The 20,604-nt window shown below is 35.5% G+C and overlaps 1 protein-coding gene and 1 long non-coding RNA gene across 2 annotated transcripts in view; both read left to right on the forward strand.

Moving 5' to 3' along the window:
• LOC309640245 (uncharacterized protein) overlaps positions 1 to 20,604 on the forward strand; it is a 645,560-nt gene that overhangs the window by 186,945 nt on the left and 438,011 nt on the right. The gene's annotated exons all lie outside the window — the stretch shown is intronic.
• Positions 4,619 to 11,637, forward strand: LOC309640260. The gene is made up of 3 exons (XR_014252137.1): positions 4,619 to 4,756; positions 6,900 to 6,933; positions 7,028 to 11,637. It is a non-coding gene; the product is annotated as an uncharacterized lncRNA (long non-coding RNA).

The raw sequence follows: 20,604 nt of genomic DNA on the forward strand, positions 1-20,604 counted from the left end.
TGGTACTTTTGTCTTTAGGTATACCATCTACATACACGCTTTTCAGTCTAATAGAAAAACAGAATGCATTTACCATGGATATAAATTCAAATTATAGTATTCACATAACACTTATTTGTACAACAGTTAAACATCTTTCAGGAACTTTTCAGGAAGTTGACTGCAAGAGCTCAGTAAGATCAGCTTGTGTTAGAAGTGGGTCTATTTGTTGGTTCTAATATGAATTCATAACCTCTTTCCTGTTCTTTCTTCACACATTGGAAGATGTGTCAATTGACCCAGCTTTCATTAGATAAGCTCTTAAAATGTTTTTTCACACTCTTCTGAACTCCCTTCTGACTAACATGCATTTCATGAATATCTCACGTGTGAACTTTGCTTATTGGCTCCATCTCCTAATCAGTTTATCTGTCTGAGGCTAGTTTAATATTTTTAGAACATGTTAAATCCTATTCTATCTTCTTACATCCAATTTTGGATTCACTCTTTCTATCATTATTTACTATCAAGGGAATGTAATATAATTTCATATTGACCTACAGTAAATTAATTCCTAAGAGAATCTTTTGGAGGAAAAAACATACTCTAGAACCCTGAAGAAATAATTCAATTGGTAGTAGAAAGCACAATCCTTAGAGCATATAGAAATCCTTGGCCAACTAATCTGATATATGAAATAATACAATAGATATAAATAGATGTAAAATGCCTTTGAAAAACTCAGATACTAGGCACAAGCAAGGTATAATTTGGACTATGTCACAATTCCTTCTTTTGGTATAGATGATTGAAATTTGAATTTTTAAAAATTAAGCCTTTTAATCACCTTGGTATATTGCTCTCAGAATACGTTTAACAAAGGCATCTTTGAAGTGATTCTTTAATTGGATGCAATTATATGGGTTTCTAATTTTTTTAATTTAATAAGATTAAAATGTTTTCCAATATTAAATCTTAATGCTTTCCAAGGTTGCTGATTTAATTTTATCTCTGATCAAAAGAAAATGTATATTCTAAGTTAAGCTTTGACTTCTCTTACTCAAGCTATTTGTTGAAATTTATTATATATTCTATTAAAGAGGTGGGAAGAATATTGACGTGCTACACCTGCTATGTTCTAGAAACTCTGCTAGATGTTTACACAGAATATCTCATTTGATCTTTCCAACAACTCTTAGAGAATGGTATTTGTTTCCTTAATTTACAGATGGAGAAAAGAGAACTCAGTGTTAAATAATTCCCAAGGGTAAACTAGCTTGTAGCAGAGTCAGTATTCAAACCCATCTCAGTTTGGCTCAAAAACCCATATGTTTTTCAATATACTACCTTTTTTCTTGATTGTAAAGACAAGAAACAAATGGAAGTAATTATTTTCCAGAGTCCACTTGGACTGAACTAAATTTACCAAATTTAGAAACATCCCTCTGGTAAGATTTTACCTGTAAAAAGAGAAGGGGCTTAGGAGAATTAATTTTTAGCTCCAAGAATCAGAATTGAAAAATTTGAGCCTTTGGTTCTCAGGCTTTCTCTGGTCCTATTTCCTTGGAATTCCTCAAGTTAAAGACATTTAAAGCATTTTTGAGCACTTGTGCTCAAAGCACTCTATTAAGATCTCACCCTTTAAATAACAGGTTTTGTCCCCTCTAAGATAGGTTTTGAGTTCTGCAATTCTGGGCTTCATAACCTTATTGAAATTTTCCTGTCAATTCTAACCAGATTTTAGAAGTACAACCTTCTTAAGCAAATCCTAAACTATATCCATATAAGAGTGATTAAAACAATACAAGAATAATACATACTAAGAAAATAAACAGTTGAGACAGTTTAAAGCAATAATAAGTCAGAAAATGACAGCAGGATCCACAAATAATCTGGGCAAATATAAAGGAATGTGAGGTACTCTTATGATTTTGATTCACAATTTTGTGACGGCACTAAGAGATTAGGTTTTGAAGAGGTTGTCATCTTCATTGCCAATGGCAACCCCATAAGTTCCTCCACTATACCAAAGAAGTTTGGGGGCAATAATTATATAGATTAAAATATAAAAGCAAATAATGTCTTGGTTCAGTAAATATTCCTTAAAATAACTTATACAACACAATGTTACCTTTTTACAAATCCTTTAGAACTCACAACAGATTTCATGTAGTAGTCAGAAGAATCAATGTAGAGCAGTGAAACAAATATTCGTCTGGGCTGCTATCAGGAAGCTGGGATGTTCTGGTACCACCTCTACCTTAGATTGTATAGTAGTGATTTAGCTACGTTTGGGGGCTTTTCATTCAACTAAAAAGTGAGAAGTTGAATTCATTAGTTATTCTTAAAGAGTCCTTCTAGCTCAAAAATGTCATGATTCTAAGTGCGTTTGGTAGGAAACACATGAATATATTCAGGAAGGAAAGAGGTTATAGTTGTAAAGAAAGCTAGCATGGTTGACAAAAAGAGTCATTGTGTGAAACTGTTGCCAGGAATAAAGACAGAGGAATGCGTCCCTAACTAGACTTAGAGAATAAAAAGATTTTTAAATGACTAGAACACTTTTTGACCTGGGTCCTCAGATAATGCAGGGCTATATAAAATACATACGCACATACGTGTACAAACACAGACTCCTAATTTGATAGATAAATCCACGTATCCTTAATTTTAATCAAAACATCACAATGTATCAATATTTTAAAGGAATCAATTTATGGAAAATACATAAAAGTCATATTTAATAGGACTTTCATATATTTGAAACTAAAAATCCATTAAGTGAAAACTGTTGACTCCTCCCCCAAAATGTAGAGTTAGACTTGAAATTTTACGCACACATTTTATATGAAGTATATATCTAGTTCCTAAATAGCTTTCCTCAAAACCATAAACATAAAAAACGCTTAATAAATAAGTTGGAATCCCAAATTAAGTTTATCTTTGAAGAGTAAGCCCTGTATTTTAAACATAGTAAGATTTAAAAATTTTAAGTTACTATATATAATATAGTTACCAGAACCACTAAAACTATACTCTAGTGACATATATCTATATTTAGCCTGAAAACTAACTGAAAAGAGAAAAATTCAACTAACTAAAAATTTTGGTCCATATTCTCCAAAAATTGTCCAAATACAGTTTATGCTGAATAAAATTAATTTTTGGTTTGCTGAATCAGCACATTCCTTTTGCAGAGTCAACATTACATAGCTGTTTTAGAAATTCAGCTGAATATCAGAAGTTTTATGCAGAATTGCCTTGGAGTAGGCAAGCATCCAAAAGGTTTCCCTGCAAAAACTGCAATCTCATCTGAACATTTATTCTCACTTTTTAAAAATTCTTTATTAACATCCTGAAGAAACTCTTATAGCCTTTGAGTCTGAACATAATGACAAAGTGAAGACTCTAAAGGGACAATGAAAAGGATGCATCTGTCTTGCTCAGTTCAAGGCAAGTCATATGATGGCCTACAGATAGTCCTTGAAGGGAAAGTATTTAGTATAAATCTGTTTTAAAAAGCAATTTTTAATTCCCAGGTAAAGTTCATGTGTCAGCTGTTATGTTAGATTGAATGCCCAGAAGGTGTGTACATTTAGTTCCTAATATTAATAACTAAGGGTATGCCAAAATAAAGGGATTTATAACTTTCATTTCAAGTGACACAAATTACTAAAATAAATTAATTGGATCAATGAAAATGAGAGGTAAAAGAATTATTTTAAAATATAATATAAATTAAAGGAAGATCCAAATATTCTTTAACCTAAAAAGGTTTTCAGACCTAATAGGCATGACAAAACCTGTCTTCATTCCTTTCTATTCAGCTCAGCAAGTGCTTTTGAGCTCCAATAGTTAATCAGTTACCAGATTCCACAATCTTTGTTTTTCACACTCCTCACTTCTTGCTGTGAATTGTTCTTTTTATGTACTGAGGATCACCAAGCAGGCCAGCACTATTTTTTTAATGCCTTAAAAAGGCAATTATTATTTTATCCACAATTAGATTTGCCATATAAAATGTTACCATATAGCAACAGTCTGTAAAACATAATAGTATATTATCAAAGAAGTAGATAGCTTAATATGTAACATTAACAGGTGAAATATTTTTAGCAAAATTATTCAACCCAGCTTTCTTAATAACCATAGCCATGCCCAACTTACAAAAAGTATAGCAAAAGTGATTATATACCAAATAACATTTATCCAAACAAATCAATGAACATATATGCAAGTATTATAAAAATATCTAACCAGCTTTATATAAAAGATATAATGCAGGTATTACCATGTTAAAAATAGATATCTTCTTAAACATCATTTCTGAACTTAAACTTCTAAAAGTGCATAGAAAATTGAGAAAGATAAAAAATATATTAACTTACCCTTCCATTTGTTTAGAAAACTTCTCCTCTTGGCCAAAAGCAGAAGGTGTTTCACTGCTGACTTTCCCTGAAGCTATGAACTTACACAGTAAATCAGTGGGAGACACCTCTGTGGACCACGCTAGAGTTTGCTAGACACTACTGCTATGTGGAAGAGTTCTGCTGCATCTAAGCTATATAAGGCGTGCAGTGGATAACCTAATATGCCTTTCATTTAACTGGCTGGGCAGGTTTCTACCGTCTGTGGAACATGGAATCACACCAGAATATGTTGGCACAACAGGCCAGTCAGACCGGTTCTTCTTTAGATCCAGAACCCGTCCAACCAGTCTGCATCAAAGGCTAGCCCAACAAGCTGCAGCGGCTCAGCTCTGCTAAGCTTGTACCAGGTGAGTTATCCCCACCTCCCGTCAACTCCCAACAAACTGCTCAGAATGTTGTAGCCTCCAGCAAAATAATTCAGAGTTCTAGTGGGAGGGGTAGATCTGTGTCAGGTACAGCAAACGTCCATTGTTACAAACCTCTCATTGTAGATAACTTGAGAGTCTGTCATCCTCAGAGGTAGGTAATCCTTTTTTAAATGTACTCCGTGGCTCTGCAGACTAAAGCCTCTAGAAAGAGATTACAATGAAGAAGAATCCATAATGCCTGACCTTTCCACTAGTCCACTTGGTCTAGCTCAGCCTTGAGGGGGTGTTGATATTCCCCACAAGGGCAGTGGCCCTGAGAGTTTGAAGGAAGCATTTCTAGAGGGAGGAAAACAAGATGTGGATTGACCAAACATTTGCCTGGGTGTGTTATCTTTCCTGTACTCAAATGATCCTCATACCATTCCAGTCTTAAAATTGGAAAAACTCCTATTTCTACATACTAGGACAACTTGGAGAAGTTTTACTTTGGATATTCAACAGTTGAACACAAATTCATGATAACTACTATATGCCAGGAACTGTGCCAGGTACAGGGTTACAATGGTGAAAAAAGACAAATTTAGTAAGAGATAGGAGCAATGTCCAGATTCCCAGTTAAACACGTCTACTAATCGTTTGGATGGAGGAAGTGAGCAACACAAGATCACATTTTGACAAAAACTGGTTTGTATTAAGAGAGATCATGTGAGATTTGTTCTTACTCTCTCATGATACACATTTAGAAACAGTCTTTTCTATCTACTGATGGAGTGATTCTACAACTTTCCTGCTTAAGTATAACCTGAAGTTTATACTGGACCTCACCTCCAGAGATTACTGGACCTTACCTCCAGAGATTCTGATTGAGTAGGTCTGGGCTGTTATCCAAGTATTGATACTTACAGTGATCCTGCTGCAGTTGTTGCAGGGGCATGGGCTCAGCCTCTGGTGCTCAGCTTCTTTTCTATTTTTGTGCCTAATTAAATAGACTATATTAATCACAAGTTGCCATATTCATCTTTGTATCTCTAGTGTCTAGCACAGACACTTAGAAAGTGTTTAATAAATGCTTATTGAGGAAATACCTACTCAGGGACAACACTTGCTAGATCCCAGGGGAATCACAACTAGTAAGTGTTATATGAATCAAACTGCATTAAGTACTGTAATTAGAATAACTGAGGTAGTAGCACAGAAAAGGGAGCAAGTATGACTGAGTATAGGAGATTACAAAGGAGATTGGTTTAGAGAATTTCCTTTTTAACCATGACCAAAGATTGCTATCTGCAGGATAACAAAAGGTTGAGGGAACAATAAAAAGAATGCCTTTGATAGAAGTAACAAAAGTTTTAGGTACCTGAGGACACCATGACCTCAACACTTAGTAATAAGGTTATTTTCTATAGCAGGTGTCAGCAGATTTTTCCATAAAGGATCAGAGATTAAGTATTTTAGGGTTTGTGGGCCAGATTGTTTCTGTTTTAGCTATTCAACTCTAACATTGTAGCACAAAAGCAGATATAAAGAGTAGTCAATGAATGGGGGTGGCTGTGTTCCAATAAAATTTTATAAACAAGTGACAGGCTGGATTTGACCCCTGCTCTAGAGTGTAACTTGTGAAAATTAGCAAGATTGCATAATTGGTTGGGAAAATAGGCTTGGAAGTCAAATAGACTTGGGTTCCATCCCAGTTCTCTTCCATATTAGCTTTGTCACCTAAATCAGGCATCTCTTTCATTTATAAAATGTGAATGTAAGTGGTAGTATCTAACCCCTAGGGTTATTGTAAAATTCAAATAATGTAACTCACATGAGGCTTTATCCAAAAATCTAGTACACAGTGAGGGCCCAATAAAATTTTGTCAGCTAAAAATAAGAATAGTTAAACATAGTAGTTGAACATGGGTGTTTATTTCCATTATTTCTTAAAGTCTACTAAAATGACAGTAAAGAATCAAAACAGCATGAACTCTTAAGGATCAAAAAGAATATGAGAGGTAGCAGACGAGAGGTGTCCATAAATTTTGGAAGAGGGAATGAGGATGAGTGGTGACTGATTTAGCAGAACAGAGAAGGAGGAAGTCTACTTGCAATAATAAAAGCAAGTCTGTCTCTTCCGCAGAATCCTGCAAAACTTCAGGAACTGGAGGCATAAGGTACCTCTAAATAGTCTTTGGGTATTGGGGGGGGGGCGGAGTTTGAAGTAGAGGATTGGTTGAAAATATGCTTAAGGAACAGTTTGCTCCCTAGATCCCTTCCCCAGCCCAGAAGCCTGGAGACTGCCCCTCTTCAACGTTGATGAAAGACAGGTAGGACTTGTTGATTCATGCTGGGAGAGATTGTCTCAGGTTGGTTTTGGACTTGAGAATACCGGGCAGAGCTGAGGGTAAATGGTAAAGTAATGAGATTGTATTAGTTTCCTAAGGCTGCTGTAACAAATTGCCAGAAACTTAGTGGTTTAAAAGGACACATATTTATTATCTTACAGATCTGGGGGTCGGAAGTCCAAAATGGGTCTCACTGGGTTGAAATCAGCAGGGTTGTCAGCAGGGTTGACATTCTAAGATACAGAGAGTCAGCCAGGTTGAATTCTTTTCTGGAAGCTCTAGGGGAGAATCTGTCTTCTTGTCTTTCCCAGCTTCTAAAGGCTGCCTGTGTTTTTGGCTCATGGCCCCTTCCTATCTTCAAAGCCAGCAGTGGCCAGTCAACTCTTTCTTATATTGCATCATTCTGACATTGCTTCTGCTGCCTTCGTCTTTCATATTTAAATCCAGTTGTATAATCCAGGATAATCTCCCCATTTTAAGGTCAACTGATTATCAACCTTAATTTTATCTGCAATCTTAATTCTCCTCTACTATGTAACAGAACATATTCACAGGTTCCCAGGATTAGGATGTGGACATCTTTGAGCGACCATTATTCTGCCTACCACAGAGATTAGGTCAAAGTTTCTATATTGAATAGTGAGATGGCCAGATCCATTCCGCTGCGTGGCTTCTGAATGCTGATAACCAGGTTCATACTCCTCACCCTGAAAGCAAAAAACTGGAGAATTTCTCTCCAAGAAACTCTCAAGACTCTCATCACCCTAAGGCAGTGGTTATTAACTAGGGATGATTTTGCCCCCAGGGGCCATTTGGCAATATCTGGAGAAATTTTTGATTGTAAACAACTGGGGAAAGTAGGAGAGAGTTGTGCTACTGGCACCTATTGGATAAGGGCCAGGGATGCTACTAAACATCTTACAATGCACAGGACAGCACATCCTCCACCTTCCTCACTGCTTCCCTACATAATTTTCTGATCCAAAATGTCAGTAGTGCCAAAGATGAGAAACCCTACTCTAATGTTAAGCCTACCTGTCAACATCACCCTAATATAAGTAAGTCCCACCTAGGCACACAGAGTTGCAGATCAGTATTTTTATGCCTCATTCTAAGATACAGAGAGTATCTAACATGAAAGAGACAAAAAGAAACCAGTAGATAAAAACTTACAGAAAATAGTGTAGGGAACAGAATAATAATAATTTAAAATATCCACTATATGAATTTCTTCAAAGAAACAAGAGAAGATACTGAATACATGAAACAGGAACAGAAGTCTATCTAAAAGTGGAACTTTTGGAGAATAAAAGAGAGATATTGGAAAGTAAAAATATGGTGGCAGAAATAAAGTCAACAGGAGTTGGAAGATAAAATTGAGGAAATCTACCAGAAAGTAAAATTAAGAAAGTACTGAAGGATGTGTTACAAAATAAGAATAAACTGAAAAAGATGAAATATGGAATCCAGAAGTAGCTCCATGTCTTCTCTTAAAGTTCAACATGGCCACCAGTCCCAAGACCACAGCACTCTATAGGGTCACTGCACACTAGTAAGTTATTGAAGACTGTGATTTTTACTTCAAATTCACATTGGCTATGATTGAGAGAAGAAAAGGGAAGTGGGGCAGAGGGGGAGAGAGAGAGAGAGAGAAGAGGAGAGAAAGAGATGTGAATATGATTAGTTTTTGGTTTTAGATTTAAATTTAAAAGATTTTCTTAAATGCAAGTGTTCACTTTACCCTTTACCAAGGGTTAATGTTCACAGATCATAAAATGAGGAAGGCAGTCAAACTGGTACAAGTACAAACTTGCACCTGCAGAAAAAGTTTGCATAAACATTCATATCTGCCAATATTCATACGTAAAAGTTTGCAACATACTATCCAACAGCTAGTAAAACCTGATTACAATGAAGTTAAGAGCATGTTTCACTTGAATAAACCCAAATCAGGAAAACCTGATTTTGAGCTTGCCTCAATTGTCCTTAGAGTATGGAAACATGGATTAGTTATTTATTTAACATCCTGAGCCTCAATTGCTTCATCTATTAAATGAGGGAGTGTGATTGGATATATTCTAAATATCTATTCAGCTCAACACTTTTATTCGAAAGTTCTTTTGAGCAAGTGAACAATTCAAAAAAATATGGGAGCAAAAGCAAGGTAGACCAATCCAGGAGACATTTTACAGAAGAGAAATTTTAAAATGCAAGTTAATTTTTGGTTGTATATTCTCCAAAAGTTGACACTGAAATATGGATTCACATTCAAGTGATTTATTAGAAATGTGCTCCGATATGAAACTAATTAGGGAGTGAGGAAGGAAGGACCAGAAAGGAGAATAAGAAAAGCGAGGGTATGATTTTAGCTCAACCTGGTGCCAGGGAGCTCTAGAGCATAAATTACAAAGAAAGAATTTATCCCACCTAGAGGCAAAGGAACAGGCTTTCGTACTCCTGAACCAGTCACTGCCTACTGGCTGCTCCAGGGATTTGTAAACTTCCAGGCACTTTCAGCTCTCCATGAGAAGTGGTTCTAGTAACCTGAGAACATTCCTTTGAAGAAGGTTGTAGGTGCTATAACATTAAGAGTGAAGCATTAATATTTCTGCTTCCAGCCAAGATGAAGATATAGGAATCAGATTTACCCTACCACCTAAAGAACAACGAGGGTAAAATGTATAAAACAATGGCTTTCAAGACATTGTGCATCAGTCAACAAAGAACAGTTATCTCTAGAGAGAGAGTAAACAAGGTGAGTCCCACAATCACTCCAGCTTACTGCCAGGAGAGAGTATCCAGGCCATAGAGAAGAGAGGGATTCCTCAGGTAGAGTTTAGTGGTCTTTATGGAGATTGTCAGATTGGATAAAAATGCAAAACCCAACTGTGTACTCCCCTCAATAAACATATTTTTAGATATAAAGACACAGATAGGTTAAAAGTAAAAGGATCAAAAAAGTATGCCATGCTAACAGTAATCAAAAGACATCTGGAGTGGCTATATTAATCAGACAAAATAGGTTTTAGATCAGAGAATATTACTGAGGACAAAAATGGTGATTTCAAAATGATAAAGGGGTGAATTCATCAAGGAAACCTAATAATCCTACACATTTATGCATCTAATCATGTAAATAAAAAAATATGTGAAGCAAAGGCTGATAGAAAGGATAACAGAACAAATCCATAATTATATTTAGTAACTGTATTTGGAGATTTCAACAACCCTTACTCAAAAATTGATACATAAGTAGACAAGAAATCAGTAAGAGTGTAGAAGACAACACTATCAACAATCTTGGTTTAATTGACATTTGTAGATCCCTCAGCCTAAAAACAACTGAATGCACATGTGTTTCTTCAAATGTACATGGAACATTTACCAAGTTAGACCGTGTTCTGTGTTCTAAAATGTCTCAAATTTAAATAGATTCAAATCATACAAAGTATGTTTTTGAGCTCAGGAGAATTAAATTAGAAGTCAGTACAAGAAGGATGTGTGGAAAATCTCCAAATATTTGTAAACTAAGTAACACACTCTTAAATAACTCATGGGTCAATGATGAAATAAAATGGGAAATTAGGAAGTATTTTGAGATAAATGGTAATAAAAACAACATACTAAAATTTGTGAGGTAAAATATATAGTTAAATTCAGAATGTTCTAATGTTGTAATGGTGGTAGGTAACTCATTTATAAATCTAGTAAGAAGGTTAAAAGAGAAAAGTATTAAAAATAACTATAACTATAATAATTTGTTAATGGATACACAAGGTAAAAAGATGTAAATTGTGATATCAAAAACAAAATGTTGGCTGGGGGGGAGAATAAAAATGTAGAGCTTTAGTATGTGTTTGAAGTTAAGTTGTTATCAGCTTAAAACAGACTATTTTAACTATGAGATGTTTTATGTAAGCCTCATGGTGACCACAAAGCAAAAAACCTATGGTAGACACACAAAAGAGAAAGAGAAAGGAATCTAAGCACACCACTACAGAAAATCACCAAATCACAAAGGAAGAGAGGGAACAAAGGAATTACAAAATATTCAGAGTACAGTGAACAAAATGGCAATAGTGAGTCCATACTTATCAATAATTACTTTAAATGTAAATGGACTCAATTATCCAATCAAAAGACATAAAGTAGCTGAATAAATAAAAAAACATGGGGCTTCCCTGGTGGTGCAGTGGTTGAGAGTCTGCCTGCTAATGCAGGGGACACGGGTTCAAGCCCTGGTCTGGGAGGATCCCATATGCCGCGGAGCAGCTAAGCCCGTGAGCCACAACTACTGAGCCTGCGCGTCTGGAGCCTGTGCTCCGCAACAAGAGAGGCCACGATAGTGAGAGGCCCGCACACCGCGATGAAGAGTGGCCCCCGCTTGCCGCAACTAGAGAAAGCCCTAGCACAGAAACGAAGACCCAACATAGCAATCAATCAATCAATCAATCAATCTTTAAAAAAAAAAAAAAAAAGTCCCAACTAACTAATGCTGCCTACAAAGAGACTCACCTCAGCTTTAAGGGCACACATAGACTGAAAGTGAAGGAATGGGAAAAGATATTCTACGCAAATGGAAACCAAAAGAAAGCAGAGGTTGCCATATTTATCTCAAACAAAACAGGCTTTCAGTCACTATAATAAGAGACAAAGATGGTCATTATATAATGATAGAAGTGTCAGTTCATTAAAAGGGTATAACAATTGTAAATATTTATGCACCCAACATAAATATATAAATACCTAAATATATAAAGCAAATATTAACAGATTTTTAGGGAGAAATACACAGCAGTACAGTAATATTAGGGGAGTTTATGCATGTTGTCAATTTATGACAAAGGAACTGAGAATGTACAATGGGGAAAGGGCAGTCTCTTCAATAAATGGTGCTTGGAAAACTAGACAGCCACATGCAAAAGAGTGAAACTGTACCAACTGTATAACACTATACAAAAAAATCAACTCAAAATGGATTAAAGGCTCGAATGTAAGACCTGAAACTATAAAACTACCAGAGGAAACCATAGGTGGTAAGCAGCTTAACATCGGTCTTGGTGATGTTTTTTGCATTTGACATCAAAATCAAAGGCAACAAAAACAAAAATAAACAAGTGGGACCACAGCAAACTCAAAAGCTGTGAACTGTACTGTATATATGAAAGTTGCTAAGGGAGTAGATCTTAAAAGTTCTCATCAAAAGAAAAATGAGTAACTGTGGTTATGGATGTTAATAGACTTATTGTGATCATTTTGCAATATATACATATATCAAATCATTATGTTGTGCATGTGAAACGAATAAAATGGTATATGTCAAGTATAGCTCAATTAAAAAACAAACTCAGTGAGGTCAGGGCCTATGTCTGCCTGTTCTCCAATGTACTTCCAACACCTAGCATAAGGTCTTCCTGGCATAAAGTCGGCATTCAATAAATGTATATTGCATGAATTCAACCAAATTCTATTTGACTTGGTGACCTGAGCAAATTTGTTCTTTTCTCTAAGCATTAGCTTCCATTTCTGTAAAATAAGGGCTTTGGGCTAGATACTCTCCAAGGTCCTTTTCGGTTCTGACATTTCATGGTTTACTTTCCTTAAACTTTAATCCCACTCCCAGTAACATCCTCACTCATTTGGAAAAAAAAAAGTAGAGGACTTCAGTACCCCACTTTCAACAATGGATAGAACATCCAGACAGAAAATCAACAATGAAACATTGGTCTTACACTACACATTTGATCAGATGAGCCTAATGGACATATATAGCACATTCCACTCACATTAGACCAGATGGACCTAACAGACATACAGGACATTCCATCCAGCAGCAGAATATACATTCTTGTCAAGTGCACATGGGATATTCTCCAGGATAGATCACATACAGGTCACAAAACAAACTTTAGCAAATGTAAGAAGACTGAAACAATACCAAGTATCTTTTCTGACCACAATGGTATGAAACTAGATATCAGTAACAGGAGGAAAACTAGACAATTCACAAATGCATGGAAATTTAATAACACACTCCTGAAAAACCAATGGCTCAAAGAATAAAAGGGAAGTTTAAAAAATCATGAAACAAATGAAAATGGAAACACAGCATACCAAAACTTACAGGTTGTAGCAAAAGCAGTTCTAAGGGGGAAGTTTATAGTGATAAACAACTATGTTATGGAAAAAGAAAGATCTCAAATAAACAACCTAACTTTACATATTAAGGAACTAGAAAAAGAAGAACAAAGTAAGCCCAAAGTTAACAAAAGGAAGAAAATAACAAATATCAGAGCAGAAATAAATAAAATAGAAACTAAAAAGGCAATATAAAAGATCAATGAAACTAAGAGTTGGTTTTTTCAAAAGATAAAAAATTGACAAACCTTTAGCTAAACTAAGAACACTCAAATAAAAATCAGAAATGGAAAAGGAAACATTAAAATTGATAACAGAAATATTAAGGATTATTAAGAAACTACTATGAACAATTATACACCAACAAAGCAGATGACCTAGAAGATATGGTTATTCCTAGAAACGTACACCTATCAAGACTGAATCACGGGGACTTCCCTGGTGGCTCGGTGGTGCTCCCAATGCAGGGGGCCTGGCTTCAATCCCTGGTCAGGAAACTAGATCCCACATGCATGTCGCAACTAAGAGTTCACATGCCACAACTAAGGAGCCCAAGTGCCACAACTAAGGAGTCTGCCTGCCACAACTAAGACCCAGTGCAACCAAATAAATAAATATTTAAAAAAAAGATAAATAGTAAAGATCACATTTAAAAAAAAAAAAAGACTGAATCACGAAGAATTAGAAAATCTGAACAGGCCAGTTACTTATTGAATCAGTAATAAAAAACCTCCCAGCAAATAAAAGCCCAGGATCAGATGGCTTCACTCGTGAATTCCAACAAACACTGAAAGAAAAATGAATACCAGTCCTCCAACTCGCCTAAAAAATTGAAGAGGAGGGAATACTTCCAAACTCATTGTATAAGGCTAGCATTGTCTTGGTACCAAAGCCAGAAAAGACACTACAAGAAAAGAAAATTACAGGCCAATATCCTTGATGAGTATAGATGCAAAATTCCTCAACAAAATATTAGCAAATCGAATTCAACAGTACATGAAAAGAATTATACACCATGATCAAGTGAGATTTATTCCTGAAATGCAAGGATGTTTCAACATATGCAAATCAATAGATGTGATATACCACATTAAACAAAATGAAGGCTATAAATCATATTATCATATCAATAGATACCTAAAAAGCATCTGACAAAATTCAACATCCTTTCATGGTAAAAACTCTCATCTAATTGGATATAGAAGGAGCGTACCTCAATATAATAAAGGCCATATGTGACAAGCCCACAGCTAACATCATACTCAACAGTGAAAAGCTAAAAGATTGTCTTCTAAGATCAGGAATAAGACAAGGATGCCAACTCTTGTCACTTTCATTCAACATAGTAATGGAAGTCCTAGCCAGAGCAATAAGGCAAGAAAAAGAAATAAAAGGCATGAAAATAAGAAAGGAAGAAGTAAAATTGTCTTTGTATGCAGATGATATATAGTATATAGAAAACCCTAAAGACTCCACCAAAAAAAAAACAAAAAACTGTTAGGGCTAACAAATTTATTTAGTAAAGTATCAGGACACAAAATTAACGTACAAAAATCAGTTGAGTTTCTATACACTAACAATAAACTAATGGAAAGAGAAATTAAAAAAACAATCCCATTTACAATTGCATCAAGAAGAATAAAATACTCAGGAATAAATTTAACCAAGGAGGACAAAGCTCTGTACACTGAAAATATAAAATGTTAATGAAAGAAATTGAAGAAGACAGAAATAAATGGAAAGATATTCCATGTTCATGGATTGGAAGAATTGATATTGTTAAAATGTCCATACTCCCCAAAGTGATCTACAGATTTAATGCAATCCCTATCAAAATTCCAGCAGCATTTGTCACAGAAATGGAACAAGCCTAAAATTTGTGTAGAATTACAAAAGACCCCAAGTAGTCAATGCAATCTTGAGAAAGAAGAACAAAGCTATAGGCATCATGCTCCCTGATTTCAAACTATATTACAAAGCTATAGTAATCAAAGCAGTAATGATATTGGCATAAAAATAGACACATAGGGAAAAAAAAGAAAAAAAAAGACAAAAAAAACACACATAGATCAATGGGACAGAATAGACAAATGGGATATTATTCAGCCACGAGAAAGAAGGAAATTCTGCCATTTGCAACAACATGGGTAAACCTGGAAGGCAGTATGAGTATGCTAAGTGAAATAAGCCAAAGACAAATACTGTATGATATCACTTTAAAAAAATTTGAACACATAGGAAAAGAGGGTAGAATGGTGGTTGCCAGGAACTTGGGGGTTGGGGAAATAGGAGAGGCTGGTAAAAGGGTACAAACTTTCAGTTATAAGATGAATAAAGTCTGAAGACATAAGATATAACATGGTGACTATAGCTGATAATACTGTACTGTATAATTGAAATTTGCTGAAAAGGTAAAACTTGAGTGTTCTCACCAAAAATTAAAAAATAAATAAAAAAGTAAATATATGAGGTGATGGATGTGTTAATTAACTTGATGGTGGGAATCCATTTACAATGTATATATATATATATATATATCAAATCATCACCTCAGTTTAGCTGAAAAAAGGTCATTGATATATTCACGGTCATCTAGGTTTTTCTTATGTTATCATCTAAGGATTTTATAGTTTTGCATGTTACATTTAGGTCTATGATTCATGTTGTGTTAATTTTTGTGAAGAGTGTAAGGTATGTGTCTAGATTCATATTTTTGCATGTCCAGTTGTTCCAGCATAATTTGTTGAAAAGTCTCTTCTTTGCTCCATTGTATTTCCTTTATTCCATTGTCAAATATCAGTTGACTATATTTATGTGGGCCTACTTCTTGGCTCTATTCTGTTCTATTAATCTGCTCGTTTATTCTTTTGCCAATACCACACTGTCCTGATTACTGTAGCTTTATAGTAAGTCTTGAAGTCCAGTAGTGTCAGTCCTCCAACTTTGTTCTCCTTCAATATTGTGTTGGGACTATAGCTTTTTCATAATAATAACTAATAATTTAGGGTACTTGTCACCTCTAAGCACTTTTTATACAGTAACTCATTAATTATCATAAAACATTATAAGGTAGGTGTTAAAATATTTACAGATGAGGAAATAAACAGTTTTTTAAAAAATTAATTAATTAATTAATTTTATTTATTTAGGCTGCACCAGGTCTTAGTTGAAGCATGCTGGATCTTTGTTGCGGCATGTGGGATCTTTTAGTTGCAGCATGCAGACTCAGTTGCGGCATGCGTGCGAGATCTGGTTCCCCAACCAGGGATCGAACCTAAGCCCCCTGCATTGGGAGTGCAGAGTCTTACCCAATGGACCACCAGGAAAGTCCCAGTTAAAGAGGTTTTGGCAGCTCATCTCTAGAACTCATGTGTTTAATCATTACATTGTACTGCCTTAGAGGTGAACTAGATTTTGATCCTCAAATTGATATTTTTTTCTATTATTTAGCTACTTTTATTTATATGTGTTATTGTTAAGGAAATAATTACTTTTAAAGTTCCTTTCAATAACATACTTTTTTTTTTTCTGCCACTCAGTGAGTGGGAAAGAAGAGTTTTATATTCACCCCCTCCAAAAAAAAAGTTTCCTCTACTTCTCAGAAGCTGTTTATTCTGTGTTAGTATTTCCCAAACATATTTGACCTGAGAACACTCTTTTTTTTTTATAGCATACTATCATAATTGTTAACCTCCTACCTACTACCGTGTGAAGTATTCTGCAGGACGCTAGTTTGGAAAAATGAGATAGTGCCAATACTTACTGTATGTTGTAATATCAAATATTCTCCCTGGAATAGCAGCAGGTGTGATTAAAACCTCCCATAATTATCTACCTGGTTTTGCTGTTTATTTTTCATACCCCTTTACATGTATTTTACAAATCTTAAATTCTTTTGTCGCAAATGAAACTAACTTGAGATACTTTAAGCCAAAAAAGGCAGAGATTTATTTTGAGGTTATAAAGGTATCCTAAGAAGAATAAAGGGATGTAGGTATTTTGAAAGCAGGGAGTCAGTCTGGCGAAATGAGGAATTTGAACCAGGAAATAGAGAGCCTCACTTCTCTCATTCTCTCCCTCCTTGGGGCACATGGTCTTTCATTTCTGCATGTATCTGCAAATCTACTTCATTTTCCGTTCTTTGCAGATCCAAATGTCAGCTAAAATATCCCAGGGCTTGAGATTTAGATAATATTGGCATGAACCACATTCCACACCCACTGAGACTCTGGAGACTTCTATGAGATTTCTACAGATTTCTGAGTGAGGGCCAGTGAGATAAGGGGGTGGGAGAATGCCAGGCTGATGCTCTCCTGGTCACCTCTGGCTCTGGGTCCCTGTTTCCATATGTCATACACTTTGTTGAAGATTTTGGGGTTTATATCACAGCAATATAATCAGTACTATTTGCTGAGAATATTTTTAACCACTCCTGAGAAATTTCCTTTGGACCTTCACCCACAATAGTCCTTCCACTTCAAACTTCCCTGCTGAATTCTTTCTCCTTCTCTTTTCTGGAGGGAAATAATTTTTTCTGATGTCATGCAGAGCAGCTTTACTATCTCCTTTGTTTCTATCTCTTCTGATACTTACACCCTCAGGGTTTTATACTCTATCCTAAGCAACTCAAACAAAGACACATCCCTTTATGTTTTTATTAGTTTGCTAGGGCTGCCATAACGATAACCACTAGGTGACTTAAAAAACAGAAATTTATATTCTTACAGTCTGTAGGCTAGAACTCTGAAATCAAGGTGTTAGCAGGGTTGGTTTCTTCTGAGGGCCATGAGGGAAGAATCTGTTCCAGGCCTCTCTCCTTATCTTGTAGATGGATATCTTCTCCCCATGTCTTCCTTCTGTACGTATCTGTATCCAGATTTCCTGGTTTTATGAGGACACCAGTCATATTGGATTAGGGCCCACCCTAATGACTTCATTTTAATTTAATTGCTTCTTTAAAGATCTATCTCCAAATACAGTTATATTCTGAGGTACTGGGAGTTATGATTTCAACACATGAATTTGGGGGTTGGGGGGTAACATAATTTAGCCCATAGCACGGGTATTTGTCTCTAAAATAGTATATAAGTTTTACCTTTGTTACTTTTGCTTCTTAGTGTTTATTGGGGGAAAAAAGTCCTCTCTATAGCAAGTCAGTTTAAGCAAGCAGCTTTAGCGGATTAGAATTGGGTTCCAATTCCAAATCCCCAGGACAGAGAATCAGATTGACAGAATTGAGATTATATATCCACCCCTGATCAGTCAGCGCTTGCCAGCGTGAGATTATTTAGTACATATCAGGTTGATGGGGCCCATCCTTGTTGACTAGTTTCCAGTGAAGTGAGAACAGTTAGGAGCTGGTCAGTCACCTTAAGCATTATCTACCATTAAAAAACCAGTGTAAATAGTGTAAATTAAAATTTATTTAGAATTGAAAAGGGCAATATTGTATATTTTCCAATTTTTATGACTAAAACTAACTTAAATAGAATAAACCCTTGAGAATTTATTACTGAGAAAATTTTATGATTGATCAAGACTTAGAGAAAGAACGTGAAATGGGTATTTTATATCTGTATTTAATGTGGAAGTAATTGGTGTACTCAAACTTCTAATGTGAAGTCATAGAACTACAAAGCAAAATGAACTTATGGTTAAATATTGCAACTTGCTTTGTCTGAAATTACCTAAGTACTACGTAGATGCTAATGAATTCTCCAACTTGAGGAGACATGCAATGAAAATTGCGTCACTCTGGTTCTAAGTGCTGCTGTAAGCAGTGATTCTTTTTTTCCACCCATAGTTTCTTCCTTTAAATTGCTGCCTTGTGCCAAATTAAGAGATATGAATTTGCAAATAGCTTCACTTTACGTGCCAGCAATAAATAACTAGACTCACCAAGGAAAGGTAACCTCAGCCACCTTTACAAAAGTTCATATATTTTTTTCTTTACCTTTATGCCTGTGTCACTACTACTTATTTTTTGCTGTGACACATGTTAGAGATTTCCTATGTCTGAGAGTATAATGACCAGTGTCTTTAGTGCCAGAGAAGTTGTAATTAGCCGGAAACATGGCTGGAGGTCACATTTTCTAAGTAGCAACATGCTTTTACTTCTGGCTTGGAAGGCAGTGGCAAGCTTCTCTCTTCCTACCACTCCAATTCTTTCCTCCTTGACATTATAGTATAGTTGTTAGGAGTTTGGGTTTCAAAATTAGAAAGGCCTGTGTTCAAATCCCTGTTCAACCATGTATTAGTTGTTAAATTCTTAGGTAAATTACTGGGCTTGTGAGACTAGTTTCTTCATCCATGAAGAGGGATAATAAGATTATTAAAAGGATTAAATGGGATATTTGCATTGTGTTTAGCAAGAGCCTGGCACATAGTCAATGTTTAAAAAGTAGTAGCAAGAGTTACAAATAATACTAATTATTATTTTCAGTGCTAAGCCTGGGGAAACAAAGATGCATGAGGCATGGTCCCTGTCTTGAAGGAACTCACAGACCAATAGAATGTGGGACTCAAAAAGTATCAGTGTAAATGTATCTTTATATTGGGAAGGCACTTGGTACTTGATAGATGGTTCTTAATTTTTCTATTAAGGCTACATTATTATTTTTAAAAATACCTGTAAATGAAGTTTATTCTTAACTTTAGATTTTAAGAACTTTATCCTCAGAGCAAGTTATCATAAATGACTCATTAGAACTGTAGGTGTTGGCATTCTTTGCCCTGTTCTCAGTTCTGTCCCAGCTACATAGGCTGCCAGGCTCTTTCCTAGGTACCAGGGAGAGGACAGCCAGGTGGGTATCAGGATCAAAATGATGAACCATATTCAACCTAGAAGATTGGCTCTGGTCCCAGCTTTGGAAGTTGAGTGGAAGAACTAGACTGTGAGGTAGAAACTCAGGAAATCTATCTAGTATTGAGGCAAAGGAAAACAGGCTCAAGTCATTCAGTTGGTACCCAAGGCCAGATTTCCTCCAGGCACCTTGGGGGAAGAGGGAACAGAGAAACTTAGGAACTCAAGGAATCTGTGAAGGTGCTTAAAGCAGCAGCCTGACCTTCATAAAAGTAGTCTAACCTGGGAGTAGTGTAGGGTAAGAGAGGTGGAGAGAATGGTGCTACCCATGCCTTAGCCCAGCGGTCTCTAAACCTTTCTGACTGTTAATCTTTATTTTTATTTATTTATAAATTATATACATGTACCTGTATTACTAGTAACATCTCAGTGCATAATAAAATTCATTGTTAATGATAACTGCAATTATTTAAATAATTTAAGAAGTAGTTTAAAATTATTTTGGCTGGCTTCTTGCCAGATTTGATTATACTGTTACTGTTTTTAAATGAAGGTAGGCT

Source organism: Balaenoptera physalus (genome assembly GCF_965194825.1).
Source record: "Balaenoptera physalus genome assembly, chromosome: 12".
NCBI classification, from domain to species: Eukaryota; Metazoa; Chordata; class Mammalia; order Artiodactyla; family Balaenopteridae; genus Balaenoptera; species Balaenoptera physalus.